The following is a 17,282-nucleotide window of genomic DNA, read 5'->3' as shown; positions in this document are numbered from 1 at the left end:
GGAATAAAGATGCAGACTAGAGAATGGACTTGAGGACACGGGGAGGGAGAAGGGTAAGCTGGAATGAAGTGAGAGAGTGGCATGGACATATATACACTACCAAATGTAAAATAGATAGCTAGTGGGAAGCAGCCACATTGCACAGGGAGATCAGCTCAGTGCTTTGTGATCACCTAGACGGATAGGAAAAGGAGGGTGGAAGGGAGATGCAAGAGGGAGGAGATATGGAGATATATGTAGTATATGTATAGCTGATTCACTTTGTTATAAAACAGAAACTAACACACCATTGTAAAGCAATTATACTCCAATAAAGATGTTAAAAAAAAAAAAGACTCAGAACAGCCAAAACAATATTAAAGAACAAAGTTGGAGGACTGATGCTACCCAACTTTAAGACTGATTATAAAGCTACAGTAACCAAGAGAGTGTGGTATTGGTGAAAGAACTGGGAAAAAAAAAAAAAAAAAGATCAAAAGAACAGAATAGAGAACCTAGAAATAGACCTGCCTAAATACAGTCAATGAATCTTTGACAAAATAGCAAAGGCAATACAGTGGAGAAAAGATAGACTTTTCAAAAAATGGTGCTGGAAATCCACATGCAAAAAATATATATAATAGGGTGTGCATGAGGCACCGGGGCTCTGCGGGACAGCCTTGGAGCCGGGAGCGTGGGTGGTGGGCACTGCCTTGGAGCGGGGTGTGAGGAGAGCAAGGGCAGGCCGCCCATACCATGTGGCCCTGCGGACCCAGTGAGGGCTCCCCAGCAGACCTGGACCCACTCAAGGGCACAATGAGGAGGCAAAGTGCACACCCCTGAGAGTGCCGAGATTTAAAAAATATATACCTATATATATTATATAAAACAGGTGTGTATATATATATGTGTATATATATATATATACCTATTATATAATATATATTTTATTACATATAATAATCTTCTAGACACAAAACTTACACTGTTCACAAAAACAATAGCTCAAAATGGATCATAGGCCTAAAATGTAAAATGCAAAAATTTAAAACTCATAGAAGATAACAGAAAATAACTAGAATGACCTTGGGTGTGCTGATGTATTTTTAAATACAATACTAATAACAAGATATGTGACAGAAATAATTGATAAGCTGGATTACACTGAAATTAAAAACTTCTGTTCTTCAAAAGACAATTATCCAGAGAATGAGAAGACAAGACACAGACTGGGAGAAAATATTTGCAAAAGGCAGATTCAAAAATAAAAACACAATCAACCCCATTAAGCAGTGGCCCAAAGACTTTAACAGGTACCTCACCAAAAAGATACAGATGGCAAATAAGCATATAAAAAGATGTTCCACCTCATATGTCATCAGGGAAATGCAAATTAAAACAATAAGATACTGTTAGAATGGACAAAATTAGTAACATCAAATTCTGGCAAGGATGGGGAACAATAGGAACTCTCAAATATAGCCACTTTGGAAGACAGGTTGGTGATTACATATAAAACGAATAGGGCTTCCCTGGTGGCGCAGTGGTTGAGAGTCCGCCTGCCGATGCAGGGGACACGGGTTCGTGTCCCGGTCCGGGAAGATCCCACGTGCCGCGGAGCGGCTGGGCCCGTGAGCCATGGCCACTGAGCCTGCACGTCTGGAGCCTGTGCTCCGCAACGGGAGAGGCCACAACAGTGAGAGGCCCGCGTACAGCAGAAAAACAAAAAAAACAAAAAACGAATCATACTCCTAACTTATGACCACACAAAAACCTGCACAAGGATGTTTACGGCAGCTTTATTGATAATCGTCAAAGCATGGATGCAGCCAAGATGTCCTTCAGCATAAATGCATAAATAAACTGTTACACCCAGGCAATGGAATACTATTCATTGCTAAAAAGTAATGAGCTATCAAGCCATTAAAATATATGAGGGAAATTTAAGTGCATATTACCAAGTGAAATAAGCCAGTCTAAGAAGGCTTCATACTATATGATTCCAAGCATATGACATTCTGTAAAAGGCAAAACTATGGAGGCAATAAAGAGATCAGTGGCTGCCAAGGATCAGCGGCTGGGGCTCGGGGCCTGAACAGGCAGTAATAGAGGATTTTAAGGGCAGTGAAAATACTCTGTAAGATACTAAAATAATAGCTATATGCCATTTGTCCAAACCTATAGAATGAACAAAATCAAGAGTGAGGCCTAAGCAAACTAAGGATTTCCATGATTATGATGTGTCAATGTAAGTTCCTCCTCAGTTTAAAAAAATGTACAATTCTAGTGATTAATGTTGATAATGGAGGAGGGTATGCATGTGTTGGGCCGGGGTGTATATGGTAAATTTCTGTACTTTCCTCTCAATCTTACTGTAAACCTACAACTGCTCTAAAAGCATAGTCTTTAATAAAATAACAAGAAAAAATATACCGTAACCTATCATAAAGCTTTCTGAAATATTGACATAAGTGTACTCAGAATGATCAAACTATGCTAGATTCAAAAATCATTACCTAGAACATTATAGTTTCTTCTGCCTACTATCATATAAAATTGGTAAAGTGGGGGTTCAAGAGTTCAGAGAGAAAGAGAAAATTAATAAATAGAATACTCAGAAGTCTCCCTAGAAGACATGGGACATGCACTGAACCTTCTTATACTAGTACAATTTGGATGAGTGTAATGAAAAAAAAAAAAAAGAACTTATGCAAATTGTAACAAACATGGCCTAGGATAGAGACCATGTTTGTTACAATTTAGTAGGTTTGGTAACCATCAAAATCATGCAGATCTTGGTCTCCACAGCATCAAACAATGGAAAGTAGGTTTGAATGAATACTGAGTCTGTTTCATCTTAACAAATAATAAGAATTTTTTTAAAAAAGTTTAATCTGGATTTCCTATTTTAAATACTAGCTTGAGAGAAACATAAATAAATAGATAATTGATTAGTTTACAGATTGAATAAGTAGTAGGCTGAGTATTCCATACAGGAATAAAAAGGGATCCAAAGTCATAACTTTGCCAAATTTCAGAATTCAAAAATTAAAAAGACCATAAGGATTTCCAGAGAGCTAAAATAGGATGGAAAATAGAATGGCATCAGGAATCTCAATAGGCTTATTAGCGAGAGAAAATGTAAGATTCATGTGTTCAATAGCATTATGATAAAAATTTCTCTCGATGTAATATTGTATATGCAGCAAGTCTCCTGGTCCCGTGTGACCACAGAATAAAGAGACATTTCAGACGTGAAATCTCTCTTCTCCTTCTCCATTTCCATCTCCTCTTCCTCCTCCTTCTCCTGCCCTCGCACACCTTTCCTCAAGAAGCTACTGACCTAGAAGCTATCCAACCACATAGATTAAACAAAACAAATAAACTGACAAACAAAGATCAAGACATCAGAATTCAGGAAACAGCAGCTACACTCAGCAGATACAAAACATAAAGAACGTAATCTATTTTTCAGTAGGAGGTCAGAAAGCTCCAGAATGTGGATCGATCAATAGATTCTGAGGTACAGTTCAGAATCTGGAAAGAGAAATATTGTCTGGTATATGAGAGGTCAGATGTAGTTCACAGAAAGCTTTACCTTGCACTGAGCAGTGCCTACAGGACCATACTAAGGTACACAGTGACTAGTTATTTAACTAAACATTGTTATGTACGTGCTGGATGTCTCCAGGCTAACTTGGTTAAGGGGCGAACTTAGCTAAGCTTGAGCTGTGTATCACAGAATGCCCACCTCTGTATGAGACCAAGTTAGGGCTGACAAAAAGAGAAAGTTACATGAGAATTGGAAGAAATACAGCAAATGCCATTAATATCAGAAGGCTGTCTTGGGCAGATATGCTTACATAACAGCTACAGATTAGCATGTCCAGTTTGTCTCTGATATCCTCTGCTTTGTATCTTGATTATTTTCCAGACTGAAGACCTAGCTTCTATCAGCCCTCTACGAGATGAACAACTGCAGAACCACAGAGATGGTAGTTACATAACAGCACACCTTCCTGTCACAGTCCCCGTGAGCTCACCCTTCTAGATCTATTTTAGCAGGTGGATTTTGCTTGCCTTTTCAGATTTCACCGGAAGCTCTGACGTGTTCAACTGTGCCAGTGCCTCAGAGGAACAATTAATGATACTTTCTCTAATTCTCTGACTCAGTTTCTGACTTTTATCTCTCCAGCTGTTGCCACAGAGCTAATATCTAAAATCAGTTCTTTAATCTTTTAATACTCCACGACTAAAGATTCAAAGATGTAGGTTTTGGTATCAGAAGTGGTTCCATGGCAAGAGAAACTTAAGGATAGAAATATGGAATTGGTTTATTCATCTGAAAAGATTTAGCCGGACTAACACCACCACTGATGGGGAGTAAACAGGACATTCCTAGTATCTGTTAGGCCTTGGCAAGAGTTATTAAAATTGAGACCTTTAGCCACTTGTTGTAAATGCTTTCAGAAGGCAAGGCTTTGGGTGATCAACCAGCTGTTACCACAGAGCTAAATAACAACTCAGTAGAAATAAAGAGTGTAATAACTGTGGGTTTGTGTGGGTGCTTCTAAGAGCGCTCATGTACTTATGGGAGAAAACAAAAGTGGAGCTCAGGGCTTCAAATTCCCAGATAAACATCCGAATAAGAAACCGGAATACTTCTATTCTGCCCTGAAAGTAACACATATCTCCTCTAGTCTCAGCACTAAAATTGCTAAAAATCAGTCAGCCTTCCTTATCCACATTTCTACATCCACAGATCCACTTCCGCAGGTTCAAGCAATCAGGAATTGTGTAGTACTGTAATGCATATTTATTGAAATAAATACACTTATAAGTGGACCTGTACAGTTCAAATTCATGTTATTCAAGTGTCAATTTTATACACACACACACACACACACACAGTTATGAAAGATGAAAATCCCATAGTCTGCATTCAGGAAATTGAAGACCCAGAGCAACTGATGGAATGGCTTCAGTCTGAACCTGAAGGCCTAAAAACCAGGAGAGCCAATGATGTAGTTCCAGTATGAGTCCAAGTCTGAAGGCAAGAGAAGACAGGCAGAGAGAACAAACCATCCTTAGTCTGTCTTTTTTTTCTTAAGATAGACTTCTTATTTTGTGCTCCCAAACTCTCTGTATTCAGAAATTGTTGACATTCTTATCCATAATCTTATTTTTACCCTAATTCAAGTACTCTGATTTAACACTGTGTCCTGGATTAAGACATCATTCTTGCCTTCCAGTTCCAGTGCTTACATAGATTGCTGATTTCTTTCCCTCGGCTCTGGTCCCCTGTCCAAACTAAATAATGCTGATCTCTAAATCTCCAAAATGGCATGGGGACTGCGTAAGCCAAGGAAATAGGAATTTCAGTGCTTGAGAGACCCCTTGCCCTGGGAAGACTCCTGCTGGCTAAGGCAACATGAATGAGCTCTTTATCCCAACCAGAACTTTCTGAAAACTGGTGTTTCACTATGGTCTCCTGTGAATAAGAACTTTTTAACAGTAAAGCCTGTATAGTAATGTTGCAAAATGCCTGCCAGTGGTCAGACTTAAAGAAGTTCACCACAAATGGGATATTCAATATTCTCCATCACACTTAAAATCCCTATCCCCCACTTCAGCCATATACACGTATGTTTCTTTGGCCAACACAGTCTAGTCACGCTAATTACTATGTTCAGCCATTTACTCCACACATACTTGAGGAGCCAGCAACTAGTTTAGTCAATGTTAGTATAGCTGTGGAACAAAACACACAGTCTCTGACCTCAAGAATTCAGGGTTAATTAAGGAGGCTAGCATAAAATAAGTATAAAAATTATAAATTTATAATTTTAATTGGCATTTATAATTATGCCACCATGATGATAATATATACAAAGGAAATTTAACAGGGATAAATGAGATAGCTTTACAAAGGGCTCCACTTTAGAACGGGGGGTCAGAAGAGGTTTGACTATTAGCACCTCAGCATGAAGAGCTTTGTTGATTCACACCTCAATAAAACTAATGAAAATTATTTTTTAAAAAACTGAAATTCTCTGAAAAGGGTAGTAAGGGCAAAGAGCAAATGAAGAAGAATTTATCCAAGAAAATCTATGCAAATTAATAAGAAAGACAAGAATCTGTGGTATTTGAACAAAGAGTTCAAATACCCCACCAAAGAGTTCTCACACCACCTTTAGCTCAGCAAGGTAGAGACCACTCCAGATTACTGGAGCCAAGAACCTACAGCATCCTCTCCCTCCAGTACCAAGTCAGAGAGTTTTCTTCCCAGGAGGAGCAAGACTTGAGAACTTATCATCCTGTCCCCAACTACCCATTGCTGAGATGAAGTCCTGAGTTAATTAATTTAAAAGGTGAGAGCTCCCTTCTTTGTTCCAGCCCCACTAATAGAACAGAGAAAGGTTCTACCCTGGGCTTAACAACTCTAGAAATCTGGTGCCCCTATAACCTTTGTTCCTGGCTTGTGAGGCAGTGATTTTATGCTAGAGAGGCAAGCTGAAAGAACTTCAGGCTGTTGTCACACCCTCCACTGAATTCTTAGTTACTAGAGGAATGTTGTCTGGAAAGAAAAAGCAGGTGGCAAAAGAAATAGCTCCTAATCTCTTCCCAAAAGAATTGATTTCATTTGCAAAGGAGTGTGGAGAAATTCACATTTAAGGGTGCTATCAAGAACAGGGAAATTTCAATGAAAGGTAATTGGAAGGAGATTAATGGATTTGATGAACATACAGCCTAGCAGGTAGGACAGCTAGTATGCAGGAGAGAATTGGGGAATAAGACAGTTGGGAAGAGCTCTCCTGGGGTTAGAATAAATATATAACATGGACCTCAGAAACTATTTCTTCAAAGAAATCATAATTTGATTAGTTTATAGAGAAATTAATGTCCCAGGTCATTGTTGAAACAGTACAGCAACCAACAAGAAATTAGTACAGTTTAAAAATTGGATGTGGTTAGAAAGAGAAAGATAGTCCTACAGCAGATTCCATTGTCAACCCAAGGTGATTGTGGGTACACCCAAAGCTGTGCCTGAGAAGAAACATCAAAAACTCAATGAACTGGGGAATAGTATTCACTGAAAGAATTCAATCAGTCCCTAAAAGGTAAACAAGTAAATAACAATAGCAGTCCTTGGTTGGTGGGTGGATGGGACACTGTACAATGTATTATTTAAAATTATTATTTTGTTTTTAACAACAACAAAAAATTATTAGGCATTGGAAGAAACAGGAAAGTACAACCTACATTGGAAAAGAAAAAAGCAACACAATCTGTCTGTGAGAGAAACCAGATGTCAGATTTAACAGAAAAAGGGTTCAAAATTGCCATTATAAACATGTTCATAGAACTAAAGGAAAACCTGATTAAAGAAGTAAGGGAAGATATAGTGGCAATGTCACATCAAATAGAGAACATCAATAAAGATAAAGAAATGATTTAAAAATGAAATTCCGGAGGTGAAAAGTGAAATAACTGAATTTAAAAAATCACTAGAGGGTCTCAGATCAGTAGATTTGAATTGTCAGAAGAATTAGTGAAATTGAAGGCGAATGATAGAGACTATTTAAGCCAGAGAACAGAGAGATAAAAGAATGAAGACAATTGAAGAAATCCTCAGAGAAACGTGTGACACCAGCTAAAGCACCAATATAGGCATAATGGGAGTCTCAGAGACGCAGGAGAGAGAGCTAAGAGAGAATAAAAATATATAAAAATGAAGAGAAGTAACAATGGCAGTAAACTCCCCAAATTTATTGATAAATAATTTCCTGCATCTCCAGGAATCTAAAAAAATACTCCAAGGAAGATTAACACAAAGAGATCCCCAAACAAAAACATTATAGCGAAAATGTTGAAAGTCAAAACATAAGGAGGAAAACTTGAAAGCAGCAAGTGAAAAAGGGCTCCTCATTTAAGAAGGAATCCCAATAAGATTAACAGCTGACTTCTCAACGGAAAAAATGAAGTCAGAATGCTGTGGATAACATAAGTTAATTCTCATTATTCACGGTAGTTACGCTCTACATAGTCACCATGAACAATGAATTAACAAATATTGGACTACTGCTCCTAAAGGAAATACAAGTTCAGATGTCTGTGAGCCTCAGATGGTAGCATTTTTGTCAACCACAACACATTATATAGGTTATATTATAGGTTTGTCCACCAGCATTCTTATAAAACAAGCCAGTTTCATCAGTGTTGAAAACTCATTCTTTAACATAACCTTCTTCCTGTATAATGCTAAGTATGTATTTTATTAAATTCCTCCACAGCCTTCTGACTTTGATTTGGCAAATAATTCTTAAATAGGATATTAAAAGCGCAAACAAAATAGATAAATTGAACTTCACTGAAATTTTAAAAAATGTGTACTTCAAAGGATACCATAAAGAAAATGACTATACAACTCATATAATGGGAGAAATGTTTGCAAATCATATATCTGATAAGGGAACTTGCATCCAGAATATATAAATAACTCTTGAATACTAAATAATAATAGGACAAATAACTCGATTAAAAAACAGGCCAATGATGTTAACAGAAATTTCTCCAAGGAAGATATATAAATGGCCAATTTCATTTCTAGGTATATATCTAAGAGAAATAAAAAATAGGTGCAAAAATTTGTACATGAATACTATAACAGCGTTATTCATAAAAGCCAGAAGGTGAAACCATCTCAAAAGTCCAGCAATGAACAAATGGGCAAACAAAATGTGATATATCAATAAAATGGATTATTATTAAGTCATAAAATAAATGAATTACTGATACATGCCATAACATGGATGAATCTTGGAAACAATATGGTAAGTGAAATAAGCTGGCTATAAAACTGCACATATTATAGGATTCTGTGGATATCAAAGTCCACTGTAGGTTAATCTATAGAGACAGAAAGTAGATTAATAGTTGCATAGGGGAAGATAGGGATCATATATGCATGTGAAGCTACTAAAAAACACAGAACACTTTAAATGGGCAAACTATCTTTTTATATAGTTTTGTTTTATAAATATAAAAGAAGAAAAAGCATCTCTAATGAAGATGCTAAGACCTCAATATTGAGTCTTTGTGGAGTGTAAAAGGAAAGGAAGAATATTCTAGGAAGAGAAACAGCTAATGCAGAGGGACTGAGGCCTGAAAGAGCTCATTACTCATAGAACTGAACAAAAACCTGAATAAAAACTAATGCTGATAGAATGTGGTTAAAGGGAGTAGAAGTGGCAGAAAATGAGGAAAAAACAGGCATGATAGGAAGGAATTTGATGGCCACATGAAGGATTTTAGGCTCATTCTTACATCCAAAGAGTAGATACTGAAAAATTCTAAGCAGGAAAGAGACAATGATATGAAAGGGCTTTTCAAAAATATTTTGGGAGAGGTTTGCGGAGAGTGAAAGAGTTGAGTGGAGGTAGGTCCATGGGTGAGAAGTCTCCAATAAATTATCCCTCTGGAATTTTTTGGATGCAGAAGTTTCCCAGTATCTCTTTATTACTGTCGAGAATATAGGGTTCCTTGCTGCCAACACTTATGGGAAGTAGGACTGATGCAACATTTAGGGAAGTACTCGTTCTTAGGAACATGCTAGTGTAGAGTCAGCACGTGCAAGACTCTGAGAGTGATGGCCCCTTTATATGTAAAAATTTCACACTCTAGTCACTGTACTCACAATCCGCACCACCCTCGCCCCCCGCCATGCCCTCAAATCTGGATGGGAAGTTTAGGGGTTTGATCCAAAAGAAAATCCACTGCCTACCAAATTTGTGAACAGAAACAAGTTTCTTAACTTCTCTTGGGCTTAGATTGGTCACATGCAAAACGAGATTCACGTTAACTACTTCATTGTGTTGTTTTGGAGCATTAATTTTATAAGATTACAATTGTAAAGCTCTTACAAAAAGGCCAAGGGATTTAAGAAGAACTCAATGACTGGAAAAGTTCTTCTTATAATACTTTAAATATGGTTTATGTAGCTCCAGTGGTAGCAAAGAAGATTTCAAAACCGGATCTTACAGGATCAGCTCCTTTACTTGGGACATACATTATTTACCGCGTTGCCCAAACTTGCTTCTCCAGCCTCATTTCATTATATTTTAATTCCCCATGTGGTCTCTAGGCTCCAGGCAAGCTGCTATTCTCACCCTTCTCAGAGTGCATAGTCATGCCTTTTCATAACTCCATGTCTTGGTGAACATACTGTTTTTCTGTATGGAATGTCTATTCCTATTTATTCGCCCAGCAAACTCAACTCATCCTACGATACCCTGAAACTGAGATCTCCTTGGTAAAGCCTTACCCCATACCCCTGAGAAGAATTAATTGTTACACTTATCAACACCCCTTAACGCTCCATTTCTACTTCATGAATTTACTTAACATGTTGTTATGTTATGCTACTCTATGTTACATTATGCTATGTTATGTATGTCTATTTATACAATCCCAGCAGACTCCAATATCTTGAAGGCAAGAGAGATATGTTTATTTTTATTTAACTTTTGTAACCCTAGCAAGTAGCACACATTTATCAAGCACAGGTTATGTCCATATTTGTTTATTCATTCACAAGCATTTGAGTTTCTACATGAGGTAGTTCCTACTCTTGATCAAAAAATGGTAATTAAAATGTAGTGTAGGAGAAACTACAGTAGAATAAATGATTTATAGTCAGAAGTTATCATTATAAGCTATTACTTTGTCCTTTGCATCTTCATCTTTAAAATAAAGGCATTATAAAATCCTACCTCAGAGGAGTTTAATTAAGGTACACATTTAATGGCCTCAGCAGAACTGCAAAACCTTATGGGGACTTTAGTTGTCATTTAAGACACCGTCTTTTGTTTCTAAGGATGCTATTAATTTGGGAAAGTTACAGCCTCTATAAATCTAGGTAAAACATAATAATACTCACAAAATGATAAATATACAAGACAATTAAAACTGTGTTACAACAATGGCAGCACGAGTTAGTCATATCATAGATAACACAGACTTAATCACTATGACTTGAGATAAGTAGGTAGGGCTCTGGAATGAAGCCAGGGTTGCTCACAGGTTCCTAACCTGCACATGAATTCTAGTTTTCTCTCTACCTGCCTGTTTGTTTATAGACAGATTCTGACTTTCACTATTCATCTCCACTGGGTGCAGCTCAGTAATTTTGCTCTCCAGACCTTCCTAAAGACTACTCCTGCCATTTCTGAATACCAGTGCATTTCCTAAACAAGTTGGCCAGACAACTGCACGCAAATTGCAAGCCCAGCTGTTATGAGGCTACTGTGTATTAAAGTGAGATTCCCATCCCAAAGAAATGAACAAATAAAATAAAAGCTAGAGATTTTTGTTAGATATTCTAATGAAAACACACACTTTCTCCAACTCTCTTTCCCCTGTCAGTAATTCACAGATAAGATGGCCTCAAAATCTCTCCAGTTCATTCTTCATCAGTCGTAGGCATGGCAGTTATTTTCCTGTTGCTATTTTATTGGCATGATTTTACAATCCTTCAATTACAAAACATGCAATCCGTATACCTAACAAACTCATCCCAACCACCTCGGGGTCTTCTTTAACTCAGTGTACTGTTTTTTTTCCTGTGGAGGCATTGCACTTGGCAATCATCGCCCTGAGTATTGAATAATATGAATAAATATGTACATTAAGGAGGTACTGTTACAAAGAAAAGAAACTGTAAAATAGAGCAATATTTGCAAACAGTTTTGATCATATATCACAGGTTCATAAGTTTATTATCTCACTTCAATCAAATGAAATTGATGTAAGACAAGCTTTAATTGTCAAAGAGTCAAGGATGTTGCATACTTGGAAACAATGTTTTATATTTTAAAAACTAGCTCAGCCCCTTCTCCAGAACAGACTTACTTTCTTCCCTGCACAGAACCAGCTGGAAAGTCACAACTTTGATGGAGTCCTGAGAGGGCTCCTCTAGCACGGCATGAATCCTTTACTTTCTCTTTATGAAACCAAGTCAGAGGAAATTAATTTTCTTTCTAAGCCTATCACACAATTTTAAGTCTATGGTAAAAATTAATAATAATAACTCTAATAACAGTAACATGGATGAACATCCACATTGCTATACACTATTAAGCCCTAATTAGCTCCTTTTGATTTCATAATAACCCGTGTTCATTTCTCTAGTCTCATTCTCCTCCTCAGTCTTTATTTGCTAACCACACTGGGCTTCTGTAACATTCTCATACATACCTTGCTCTTTCCTATCAATGGATACCTACCCATCTTCTCGTTGTTGTTCTTAATTTACCCAGGATTTCTCTATCCACACCATCACACGACAACACTCACCCTTCCCATTTCTTTGTGTAGTAAATTCCTAGTACATATTTACTCATTCTTTTGTATTTCTAAACATTCCTGCCTTTAAAAAGATTGAGTGTAGTTGTCACACATGTCTATAGCCCCCCATTTCTGTTGCACATTTCTAATCATGTGTGCAACATCTGTCCTCCCTGATAGATTACAAACTTCCCAAGGCAGAGACAACATCTGTCTCATTTGGAGTTCTATCTCCCCTTCTGCTGCTTCAAGTTGGTTAAAGCCCAAGAGACCTTAATTTCCAAAGGAAAGTAAAAAAAATAAATAACCCTTTCAAAGATTTTATTGTTAGCTATGGGTCCTGGATTTGTGGAAATGTGGAATTTTTTTAATGAGTTCTTAGAGAGATGTATTTAAATTTTGAATAAATCTGTGCTATAAAATATTATACTTAGGCTGTCCAATATCCTCTACAAAAACAGAATGAGAAATACCTGAGTTTAGAACTGTTAAAAAAAAACCTTAAAACTTAGATTAAATTACTTTAACTGGACAGTAAGAACTATGTTGCATATTCTGTATTAGTTTTTACATTGGTTCTCAGGTTGCTCATAGCTTAGCTTTCTGCCCCATATGCTTCCAAAAGTCTAGATTTTGTGATACAGTCATATCACTTTGACTTTCTCTTAATCATCATTACATAATTCTTGTTGTGTGTGGGTTTTTTTTTTTTTCACTCTCATCACTTTTTCTTTGTTTGAAGGCTTTCCTTGTAATTGATTTGGGGGAGGACTGTGTGGCTTTGGTATCTCTACATTTTATTTATGTTCCCTGAAAACCTTTTGAAAACTCTTGAGAAATAATTCTAATAAATATCCATAAATCCACAGAAAGAAAATTCACATACATGCACAGAACATGTACTTGGGTGTTAGGAGATGGTATTTTGTATAATTTATTGTTCTGTCTTACACAGTGCCTAGTATGGTGGCTTTTACTCAATTACTTTACTAAGAACAGAAAGTTATACTATTGGTACAATGCATTTAGATATGAGAAGTGGGGAGAGAAAGATGCATGTTCAGAGGAAGGCATCAGGAAATCTGTGTCTTGCTACTTGGGATTTTCTAGAACTCAAAGCAAGAGGGGAAGGTGTTACACTTGTGGGCTTTGAGTCAGATTGCCATGGTTAGAAACCCAGCTCTGTCACTGACTGGGAGATTTTTGCTACTTTTCTCAAGTTCTCTGAGCCTCAACTTACTCATCTGTAAAATGAAGAGAACAGTATCTGCAATCTGTATTCAGGAATTCATCCAGTGTTTGTGTAATTACTACTGTTTGTTAGGCTTTGTCCAAAGGACTTTTTTGTATTAGTCATTTAAGCCTCATGATAACACTATTAGCTTGTTATTACACACTTTATATATGAGAGGAACAGAGGCTTAGAGAGATTAAGCAATTCACCCAAGATATGCAATAAATGATGGTCTAAGACTGTGCTCTGAAATTTTCTAGCACACATGTAAGTCTCACAGCTATGATGGTCTCTCTCTCTTTCATTAATAATTGTCACTTTATCTTGACATACTATTGAGATTTATCTTTATTAGTATTTTACAGACACCAGAAAAATAGTGTATAACATAACAGGTGAAACAATAATCTAATCTATTATTGTCCTGGTGGGGAGTCCCCATGAGAGGTGAACAATTCACACAGGTTAAACCTGCAGATAAAATCTCTGTGCTAATATTATTTAGAGGTGAAGGTTGATACAGATAATAACCTTTGGAAATAATTAAACATAATCGTACAAATGTCCCCCCATGACTTGTTATAACTATCTCGCCATGAGATAGCATATGGTATTGCAAAGAAAGGTAGCGATAATTACTTTCCATATTTCAAGGATTTTTATTTTAAACTTCCCTGTTCAAGAAATTTAACCTTTTCTTCAGTCACCAGTCCAGTAAAATATTCATAACATTTTGGGGGGAATGAAGGTATGAAATTCGAAGTTTAAATATCTTTATTGCCAGTTATTTTTTTAAAAAATACCCAAGAAACCTATGCTTAAGTATAAATTTATATAGATATAGATTTTTCAAATAAAGAAATAACACTCATTACATAGTAGAAATTACTAACCCTTTGTTGGCTTTACACAGACTTTAAAAATGAGATGATATAACACCATTTACTTTTCATATGTATGATATCATACATGTGTATCATATATATACCACATGTATGCATGCATGCTTATCTGTATGTATGTGTGTACATTGTCTCTGTTGTTACCAAAGACTGCATGCCAATAGGTTATTAACCAGGGCCATGTTGGTGACACCTAGACTATTTTGGTATTTCCAACAGTTCTGATTCATGTTTAGTTTATTAGCTTCACTGAAGCCCCTCACATCCCTTTGTCAGTTTCATGAACATTTTAAACCAATCACTGACTTGAAGAGGAAGATTATGGTGATTGGCTTGAACTAAGAAATGTTTCTAGGAGGCTTCTACGCATAATTTCCCCCACTCTCTTAAAACCTCTTTTATTTAATTATACATATATAAAGGCTGAGACTCAGAAGTAGTAAGCAACATGCTTAAGCCACAAAGCTTATCAATGACAAAGTCAAAAGCAAATACTCCCAAACCCTAGCTTTTAATTAGTGTTCTTTGCCTGCTTCAAGATCTATCCATGGGGACAATCTGTGACGTCATTCTGTGCTGCCCTATGGTAGGTGCTTAATAAGTACTGATTAATCGTGATGATGAATGCTGCAAGCCCTGATTTTTTTATGGTATGGAGTTTAACATATTCTTTCCTATGAGAATATGTCCAGTGAGGGCCATATCTTTGGGACAGAAATTAATATGGGAGAAAAATATGCTTCTCTCTGCAGTTGTAAATACCAAATATTTCTCTAAATTATACCATATTTTTATTGCTTGAAGCTCCACATAACAGATTAGAAAGACAAGACCAGAAAGATAACCTACACTGGAATTTGGGCCAGGACAGGATGAGATCTGCCTGAAGAAAATGACCCTTTGTGTAAAATCTCTGCTTCTCAATGGAAATTTAAATCTGAGCCAGAACTAACTACTACCAGTAGCTGATGTTAGGAAAGTTACTGGGAAGTTGACAATTCAAATCATCCTCTACCATTACTGGATTTTCCTAGAGCATTTTTTAATGAAGGAAGGCTTCATGGAAGGAGAGAAACCATCATATAATGAAAACCAGCTATGGCTATGTATTTCCAAATTGGCTGCTGTGTGGAATACTTCAGTAACTTAAGAAGTTGGAGTAAGGTACTGCTGTGTAAAGTAAGAAAAAAAAATGATTAGAATTTCTGAACACTGACATTTCAAAACGTCACTCAATTAGGATAAAGCCTCTTACTTGTCAATTCTTAGTTATCTTGCCCATGTATTTTGCTGGATGTTTGGGGTCCTATTGGTTGATGTGGGAAGGACAAAACTCCATGAGTCCTAGTAGAGATTGCCGGGCTAAGGGCTGAGACCTGGTTGGTGACACCAGAGGTTACACTGTGCATGGAGAGATTGGAATGAGTTAGCAATAGTAGGGAGACGATGTTGAAAGTTTTAAGCATTCAGTTAAGGCCCTGGCAATGCCAAAGCTTTGGATTATGGTCCCTGTCCTAAAGTAGGTGTCATCACCGAAAACTAAGTTCTAAACCAAAATGGACTCACCCCATCGAAGGATAAAACCAAATCTCACAGAACTTAAAAGGATCTAACAGAAATCTAAATGCTTGACAGAACAAACTATAACACCTTTGAAGGAGACTGCATAACCAGACACCCTAGTGTATGTTGTCTGCAACCTCGAGGCCAAGTTCCAAAATTCAGTGACCCATCAGGAGAATAAAAACAAAGGAAACAACCCTAAGTATACAGATTTCAACCTGCAGAAAATCAAAGAGAAACAGGAATCTTGAGTGGAGCCAAGAAGAAAATAGATTACATACTGAGAAAAAATTAGACATTTCATACCTGACCTCTCATTGGGAACAATGCTGGCCAGAAGACACAGAATAGCATCTTTGAACTAGTATAAGAAAAGCAAATGTGAAACAAGAAAAAGTCTACACCTGCACGGAAAAATACGTTTTTAAAAAACAGGGTAAAATAAAGACAATTTCAAACTAATGAAAGTCTTTAAGAAATTCATACCACCAGGTTTCTTTTTTTAAACTACAAGAATTGTTAAAGGAGTTTCATTAGGATAAAGGAAAATAGGATTGAACAAATACTTTTTTTTTTTTTTTGCGGTACGTGGGCCTCTCACTGTTGTGGCCTCTCCCATTGTGGAGCACAGGCTCTGGACGCGCAGGCTCAGCGGCCATGGCTCACGGGCCCAGCTGCTCCACGGCATATGGGATGGGGCACGAACCCATGTCCCCTGCATCGGCAGGCGGACTCTCAACCACTGCACTATCAGGGAAGCCCCAAATACTTGATTTTATAGGAAATAATGAAATAGATCAGAAAGTGTGAACACATGGAGTTTTATGAAAGACTGTTTCACTTCATTAAAATTATTTTAATTTGTTTGAAAAGCAACTCCTAAAGCAAATATAATAGTATGGAATTTTGATTTTGAGATTTATTATATATATAGTAAAATACATAACAGTGACACAAAGATGTGGGTAATACATGTAATTTTACTGTTTTAAGGTTCTTATGTTTTATATTAAATGGTACATTGCTAACTCTGTAGACTGTGACCACTTAAGGATGTTTATTATAGTTGCTACAATAACTATAAAAATAATACAAAGAGGTATAGTTAAAAAGCTAATTCCCTGGTGGCGCAGTGGTTGAGAGTCTGCCTGCCGATGCAGGGGACACGGGTTCGTGCCCCGGTCTGGGAAGATCCCACATGCCGCGGAGCGGCTGGGCCCGTGAGCCATGACCGCTGAGCCTGCGGAGCCTGTGCTCCG

General features: G+C 37.1%; 1 long non-coding RNA gene across 1 annotated transcript in view; it reads left to right on the top strand.

Moving 5' to 3' along the window:
• LOC125961006 (uncharacterized) overlaps positions 1–17,282 on the top strand; it is an 807,507-nt gene that overhangs the window by 147,699 nt on the left and 642,526 nt on the right. The window lies entirely within an intron of this gene.

This window comes from Orcinus orca, chromosome 14, assembly GCF_937001465.1.
Source record: "Orcinus orca chromosome 14, mOrcOrc1.1, whole genome shotgun sequence".
NCBI lineage: Eukaryota > Metazoa > Chordata > Mammalia > Artiodactyla > Delphinidae > Orcinus > Orcinus orca.
This window is presented reverse-complemented; position numbering and strand designations above follow the sequence as displayed.